The 8,583-nt window shown below is 41.7% G+C and overlaps 1 pseudogene; it reads right to left on the reverse strand.

The window, feature by feature from the left end:
* Positions 1-5,124: 5,124 nt before the first annotated feature.
* On the reverse strand, positions 5,125-7,177 carry LOC138915503 (tigger transposable element-derived protein 1-like; annotated as a pseudogene).
* Between the last annotated feature and the right edge of the window lie 1,406 nt (positions 7,178-8,583).

Below are 8,583 nucleotides of genomic sequence, written 5' to 3' on the forward strand. Positions count from 1 at the left end.
GAAGGGAGACTCATTTTGTTATACTCCTATGTGCTTATGTTGATTTAGATTCTCGGCATTCTGCTTAAGTCTGACCTGTGTCCGACGCAGCCTTTATTTCTCTCATCTAAGGGATTCCTGCAGGGGTCTGGAATGCCACTACTGAGAGAGCGTGTCAGCAGCATTTCTTAGCAAAACACTGCCAGAAATACAGAAAATAAACATGTTTGAAAAATAGCTGAGTTGAAGTGCTTCCAGATTCAACTCTGAATAGCTCAAATCCCTTAAAGCCTGTTAAATATTATAAAAATCAGGTCATTAACTGAGGTTCAGCTTGCAAATTGCAACGTGACTTAGAACCACTGAGAAATAAAAGGCAAGTTTTATAGCAGCACTATTGGTCCTCAGACGGGACAATCTCCCACTGACTTTGGGGGTGGGGAAGAGGGAAGAGGCTGAGAACTCACGACTGAGGAGCTCCCAGGGGGATATAATGTCTAATTTGCGTTGCCGAGGACTGATAAAGAGCTCAACACCTAATTAAAGCTGCTTCGCAAACAACTCCCAAAGTAGAATCAGTCTCTAGTTGGAATCAGTGATCACTCTCTGGGGAGTCATCATCAGCCAAAAATGATAACTTGGTCTTTTGGAAAATCCTCATCCTAAAAGATGGTAACTCAAAGAGTGATGAAAATCACAAGTTCTGTATTGAAGTCCTGGAACAAGATCACATTTGTCTTCTCTGTACAAGAATATCTTGCTCAACTATCAGGCTAGGAATAAATAAAGCCTGGAAAATGCTCAAGCTCTAGGGAGAAAGTAATCAGCCTTTCGCACAGTGGATAAGAGCAGCTCATCCGTGAAAACGCATGTCCTAAGCAATAACAATGTGCCATCAATACGGGCCTCTCTGAAGGTGCTTCTAAGGCCCTCAGTGCCGAAAGAGAGAGCATTCTATGCCTCTCTACAGACCAGTGAGTGTGAATTTTTAACGACCACTTGGGAGTATAAGGAATATCTCGTTACTACCTTTAAATTATATTCAGACATCCAGCTCTAAGATTCCATGCAGCCTGAATGGCAGGGAATTAATTCTCCACCTTTATTTACTCTCTCATTAATTTACCTGCCTCCAAGTGATGGAAAAGTCCTCAGTTTCTTTTGCAGCGCAGAGAATTCAGAGAGGGCCACACTGGTTACAGCTGATATGCCCAGCTGTATCTTGACAGTCAGCCATTTCTGCTACTGCGGGGCCACCTGGGCACACAACACTCTGCAGAGTTCCTGTGAGGACCTGGGTGAACACGCCTCCCAGGGGCACACAGAGCACCTCCCCAGACGGCTTCCTCTCAGTGTGCGCACTCAGATCCCATACCTTTCCATGCCTGGGGCATCCCCTGCTCTCTGCTCCCTGTCTTTCCTCAGAAACATTCAGAGTCAATGCTAAACAAACTGAGGCTTCCAGGAAAGATTGAAAGAGAAGTCATCTTTTAGAAGCTCCCTGTTTGGGCTCCCTAAGGAAAGGAAACACAATGTCCCCCATTACCTTTCCTGGCAAGAAAGGAGATCTCTCTGTCTCTCTCCCTCTTTCCCTCTCTCTCTCTCTCTTACTTCCTCTCTCATTCTCTCTGTGTCTCTTTCATATTCATATTACATATGAACATATACACACTTCAGTTAAAAAAAAAAGGTTAAGCAGGGCCTGCCCAGTGGCATAAGGGTTAAGTTTGTGTGCTCCACTTCGGCAGCCTGGGGTTCGCACGTTCCAGGCATGGATCTACACACTGCTCATCAAATCATGCTGTGGCAGCATCCCATATACAAAGTAGAGGAAGATTGGCACGGATGTTAGCTCAGGGACCATCTTCCTCAAGCAAAAAGAGGAATTGGCAACAGATGTTAGCTCAGGACCAATCTCCCTCACACACACACACACACACACACACACAAAAGTTCACATTAATGTTGTTATTTCATTCAACGAATGAAGAAATTGAGGCTCAGAAACGTTTAGTCACTTCCCCAGGTGACAATGGTGTTTGACTCATGAAGGAAGCATCTGGACCCCAGTCTGTCTGAATCCAAAGCTCGTGCTTGTAAAACTTCTTTGTTAGAAGCAGGAAAAAGTCAGTCTTTCAGAGGGTGACTTGTAGGAAGATCTCTATCTCTATCTCTCTCCTGAGACTAGCCCAAAACTTACCTCTTGAAGAGGGCTTTCTAAGGGCTTCGTGCCAAGAGGTAGTTGGTGGTGGGGTTCAGGAGGGGTCAGTCATTCACAGCTTTACCATTTGCAGCTAAACTATGAATTCTGGTTTAGATTCAGCTGGAATGCCTTCTGGCAAAGAAACACTTAATATGAAAAGGAGTTATTGGAGCCAGCCCCTTGGCCAAGTGGTTAAAGTTCTGTGCGCTCCGCTTTGGCTGCCCAGGTTCGCAGGTTTGGATTGTGGGCATGGACCTACTCCACTCCTTGGCCATGCTGTGGAGGCATCCCACATACAAAAAATAAAGGAGGAGTGGCATGAATGTTAGCTCAGGGTGAGATTTCCTGACACAAAAAAATGGAGCTATCTTGAGAAGGGTAAGATATCAAAATGCTATTTTCCATTTAACACAGGGAATAACTGGTAGAGAGCAACTCCTTACACACTGGGACTTGAGATGGGCTTTCTAGGAATAGGGCATCCATATACCCAGTCCATAAACCCATAAGTCAGGAGCAGTGTTCAAAGAAGGCATTGACAGATTGGGCCTCAAACTGGGAGGTTCTGGGCTGCAAAGGAGTAAGGTGAGGACTTGGGGCACTTGATTCTAATTATTTCTGGAATTGTGAGGAAGATGAATCATCAGGAAGATGACAGTGTTCTCTTGGTAGGCCACACAGTGGTGCCTCCAGAGCCAGGCTCTGCAGCTGGGTCACGTCCCTCAACTCTTACTCGTTCTGGTCTCAGATCAGGTCCAACTTTCCTCTCCCCTTCCCTAACACCTGTCCCGCATCTGCCATGAACAGGTTATTTTGCCTTCATCTCAAGCCACCAGAAATGACAGAATCTTCCTGGGAGAGGGACCAGAGCAGGTGAACACAAAGGAATGACTTCCACTCATTGAATGCAGAGCCAGACACATTCTCAGAAGTCACGCAATTCAAATTTTGGCCAGTTATGGAAACCTTGAACACTATTTGCAACAGGAATCTCATGTTTTTGTCTTTTCAGCATCCCTTTCTCTTGTCTTTTGTTAACTACTCCCTTATTTTATTTTGGGGAATCGTGCCTCCCACAAGTTCATTTCATGCTGTTCCAGAGAGGCTGGTTCTCCCTCTGCCTTCAGTGATATAGGTGTGATTTATCACCAGTCCCAGAAGTAGCAATTGAAAGTATTGTATCTCATCTCCACGCCTCAGCGGTTGGCTGAGGGTGGACACGTGGCCCAAGCCAAACCAAGCATAGTTGATCCTGGGACTATGGCTGGAATTTTTAGGAAATAGCAACTCTCTTTCTTTTAGGGTTGCTAATCAGGCAGAGTATATTCCTGAAACTTCTGGAGTCCACATTGCTTCCTCTTGGAGACAGCCTGCAGTAGAATGAGGCCAAGACAGAGAGAAGCAGAGGTTGTAGTTGGAACAAATAATGTTCCTACAGACATTATTTAATTACTTGGATTTAGCCATGATGGAATTTTTCAGTTAAATAAACCAGGATATTTCCCTTTGGGCCTAAGGCAATTTATGATGAGTTTCTGTCCCACACAACCCAAAGCAAACAATTCACTTTCTACAGCTTCACAGGTGGGAAGTTATTGGCCCTCACTTTAATCACTCCGGATGGACAAACGTCCATTTTCTGCTAGAGCTTTGGATTTTGGGCTCTGATCCTCAGTTCTTTCTTGTATTGAGCAAAATCTGCTGTCTTTAACCTAGGCTCACTACTAATGTTTCATGTATTTGTTCATTTAGTTCCTTGTTCAACTGGGGAACAGCAAGTGTAAGAGTACTGCAGTGGGTTTGAATTTTGTGTGTTGAAGGAACAGCAAAACCCAATGTGTCTGGACCCTAGTGAGTGAGGGGCATAGTGGTACACATCTGTCAGATAGAGTGAAGGCGGGAAAGTTGGATTTCACTGTAAGAACAATGAGAAGGCTGGGAGTGTTCTTAACACATGGGAATAGTGTGATTTGAGTTACAAAGATCCTAAGGATTTCTACCCATGAAAGCACTGGAGGAAGCCAAATCTTTATGCCACCTGGCAGTCCTTCAGAAAGTTGAAGTTACTGGCATTCCCCATAGTTTTCCTATTTTCTAGCTTCTTCAGCCATGTTTCATGTAATAGGGTTCCTAAGCTCTACAACAACATGGTGTCTTCCTCTGGACTCATGCTAGTTTGTCAATGTGCCTCCTCAAATACAGTTCTCAGGCTGACCACAGAAACTCTAGATATTGCCCAAGCAGTGAGTCCTAGTATGGGATCATTATCTTCTCTATCCCATCCCTCTACCCCTCTCGGTGCAGTGAAAATGCGCTGTCCCATTTTAGGCTACTGTGTCTCCCTATTAACTCTTTTATTTATTTATATTCACATATAACATTGTATTAAAGTGTACAACATAATTATTTTATTTTATACATGTATATGTAATAAAATGATTGCTACAATAAGTTCAGTTAACACCCATCACCTCATAGTGACAATTTTTTTTGCATAATGAGAACTTTTAAGATCTAATCTAACAACTGTCAAATATGCATACAGTATTGTTAACTATAGTCACCATGCTGTACATTACATCCCCAAAACTTATTTATTTTACTACTAGAAGTTTACACCTTTTGACCACTTTCGCGCATTTTGCCCTCCCCACTCCCACTTCCTGCCTCCGGTAACCACCAATCTGTGCTCTGTTTCTATGAGTTCAGTTTTTTTAGATATAAGGGAGATCCTACAGTACAGGCCCACCTCGGAGATATTGCGGGTTCAGTTCCAGACAACCGCAATAAAGCGAATATCACAATAAAATGAGTCACACAAATTTTTTCATTTTCCAATGCATATAAAAGTTACGTTTGCACTATACTGTAGTCTTTTAAGCATGTGATAGCATTATGTATAAAAAAAAATGTGCACCTCTTAATTAAAAAATACTTTATTGCTAAAAAACGCAAACTATCATCTGGCCTTCAGCGAGTCATAATGTTTTTGCTGGTGGAAGGTTTTGCCTCAATGTTGATGGCTGCTGACTGATCAGGGTGGTAGTTGCTGAAGGCTGGGGTGGCTGTGGCAATTTCTTAAAATAAGACAACAATGAACTTTGCTGCATCAATTGACTCTTTCTTTCATGAACGATTTCTCTGTAGCATGTGATGCTGTTTGATAGCATTTTACCCACAGTAGAACTTCTTTCAAAGTGGGAGTCAATCTTCTTAAACCCTGCTGCTGCTTTACCAACTAAGTTTATGTCATATTTTAAATCTTTTTGTTTTCATTTCAACAGTATTCATAGCATCTTCACTAGGAGAAGAGTCCATCTCAATAAGCCACTTTCTTTGCTCATCCATACGAAGCAACTCCTCATCCGTTAAAGTTTTATCATGAGATTGGAGCAATTCAGTCACATCTTCAGGCTCCACTTCTAATTCTAGTTCTTGTGCTATTTCCACCACGTCGGCAGTTACTTCCTCCACTGAAGTCTTGAACCCCTCAAAGTCATCCATAATGGTTAGAATCAACTTCTTCCAAATTCCTGTTAATGTTGATATTTGGACCTCTTCCCATGAATCACAAATGTTCTTAATGGCATCTAGAATGGGAAATCCTTTCCAGAAGGTTTTCAATTGACTTTGCCCAGATCCATCAAAGGAATCACTATCTGTGGCAGCTATAACCTGAAAAAATGTGTTTCTTCAATGATAATGCTTGAAAGTCAAAATTACTCCTTGATCCATGAGGAGCAGAATGGATGTTGTGTCAGCAGGCATGAAAACAACATTAATCTGATTGCACATCATCAGAGCTCTTGGATGACCAGCTACATTGTCAGTGAGCAGTAATATTTTGAAAGGAATCTTTTTCTCTGGACAGTAGGTCTTAACAGTGGGCTTAAAATATTCAGTAAACCATGTTGTAAACAGATGTGCTGTGACCCAGGCTTTGTTGTTCCACTTATAGAACACAGGCAGAGTAGATTTAGCATAATTCTGAAGGGGCCTAGGATTTTTGGAGTGGTAAGTGAGCACTGGCTTCAACTTAAAGTCACCAGCTGCATTAGCCCCTAACAAGAGAGTCAGCCTGTCCTTTGAAGTTTTGAAGCCAGGCATTGACTTCTCCTTGCTAGCTATAAAGGTCTTAGATAGCATCTTCTTCCAATATAAGACTATTTCATCTACAATGAAATTCAGTTGTTTAGCGTAGCCACCTTTGTTAACTATCTTAGCTAGCTCTTCTGGGTGACTTGGTTCAGCTTCTACATCAGCACTTGCTGCTTCACCTTGCACTTTTATGTTATGGAGATGGCTTCCTTCCCTTCACCTCATGAACCAACCTCTGCTAGCTTCAGACTTTTCTTCTGCAGCTTTCTCACCTTTCTCAGCCTTCATAGAATTGAAGAGAGTTAGGGCGTTGCTCTGGATTAGGCTTTGGGTTAAGGGAATGTTGTGGCTGCTTTGATCTTCTATCCAGATCACTAAAACTTTCTCCATATCAGCAATGAGGCTGTTTCACTTTCTTATCACGCATGTGTTCACTGAAGCAGCACTTTTTTTATTTTGTTTTTTTTTGGTGAGGAAGATCAGCCCTGAGCTAACATCTGTTGCCAATCTTCCTCTTTCTGTTAAGGAAGGTTGTCGCTGAGCTAATATCCATGCCAATCTTCCTCCATTTTATATGTGGGACACTGCCACAGCATGGTTTGATGAGTGGTGCATAGGTTTGTGCCCAGGATCCAAACCAGTGAACCCCAGGCTGCCAAAGTGGAGTGCGTGAACTTAATCACTAAGCTACTGGGCGAGCCCCTGAAGTAGTACTTTTAATTTTCTTCAGGAACTTTTCCTTTGCATTTATAACTTGGCTAACCAGTGCAAGAGGCCTAGCTTTCAGCCTGCCTCAGCTTTCAACATGCCTTCCTCACCAAGCTTAATCATTTCTAGCTTTCGTTTTAAAGTGAGAGATGTACAACTCTTCATTTCTCTTAAATATGTAGAGACCATTGTAGGGTTATTAATTGCCCTAATTTCAATATTGTTGTGTCTCAGGGAATAGGGAGGCCCGAGGAAAGGGAGAGAGAGAGGGTAATAGCCAGTTGGTAGAGCATTCAAACCACACACATTCACTGATTAAGTTCACCCTCTTATATGGGTGGGGTTCATGGTGCCTCAAAACAATTACAACAGTAACATCAAAGATAACCGAGCAACGATCACCATAACAGATGTAATAATAATGAAAAAGTTTGAAATATTGCTAGAATTACCAAAATGGTTCAGAGAGACACAAAATGAGCAAACGCTATTGGAAAAATGTCACCAATAGACTTGCTTGATGCAGGGTTGCCCCAAACCTTCAATTTTTAAAAAAAGGCAACATCCGTGAAGTGCAGCAGAGTGAAGCACAATAGAATGAGGTACGTCTGTATGGGCTATTGTAAACAATGCTGCAGTGAACGTGGGGGTGCAAACGTCTCTTCGGGACAGTGATTTCATTTCCTGTGGAAGTATTCCCAAAATTCCAGAAGTGGGATTGCTGGATCCTATAGTAGCTCTATTTTTAATTTTTTGAGGAATCTCTGTACTGTTTTCCATAGTGGCTGCACCAATTTACATTCCCACCAACCGTGCACAAGGGTTCCCTTTTCTCTCTAGCCTTACAAACAGTTACCTCTTGTCTTTTTGAGACCAGCCATTCAAACAGGGGTGAGGTGATGTCTCATTGTGTTTTCGATTTGCATTTCCCTGATAATTAGTGATGTTGAGCATCTTTTCATGTACCTGTTGGCCATTTGTATGTCTTCTTTGGAAAAATGTCTATTCAGTTCTTCTGCCCATTTTTTAATTGGATCACCCTAATAACTCTTAATTAATTAATTTAATCAACCAATACTCTTTGAGCATATATTATTTTTAATTAAGTCAATTTCTAATTAAATGTTATTTTGTGAGAGAAATATACAAAGGCTTTTTTCTGAGTGAATTAGACTCCTGGAAGATTTTTACACAACACACAAAGAGGTACATAAAGATTGATCTCGTCCAACTTTTGTATAAACAAAGTGAGGTAAGAAAAAATCGGGATTTAGCTTGAACAAATGACCAGATTTTATCTGGAATCATCAGCCCTACAGGGTGTCAGTCATTGTGTGGCCTCTATGAAGAAAAGCCTTTAAGTAATACGTATTTAAAGCCACCTGAGACCACTTTAACAAGATAAGGAATATTTGATTTTTTAAAACTCCTGAATTTAAAAAATCAGAATGAGGTTTAAGTGGCACATTACTCATAGTTGGGCGGAAAAACATGATCAATTTCAGCAGATCAATAGCAGTTAAAGATTTCTTTGGAAAGTTACCAAATTGTCCCTGGATGTTTGTTTCCAATAAAAATGAGATCATTAAAACTAT

This window comes from Equus caballus, chromosome 9 (genome assembly GCF_041296265.1).
Source record: "Equus caballus isolate H_3958 breed thoroughbred chromosome 9, TB-T2T, whole genome shotgun sequence".
NCBI lineage: Eukaryota > Metazoa > Chordata > Mammalia > Perissodactyla > Equidae > Equus > Equus caballus.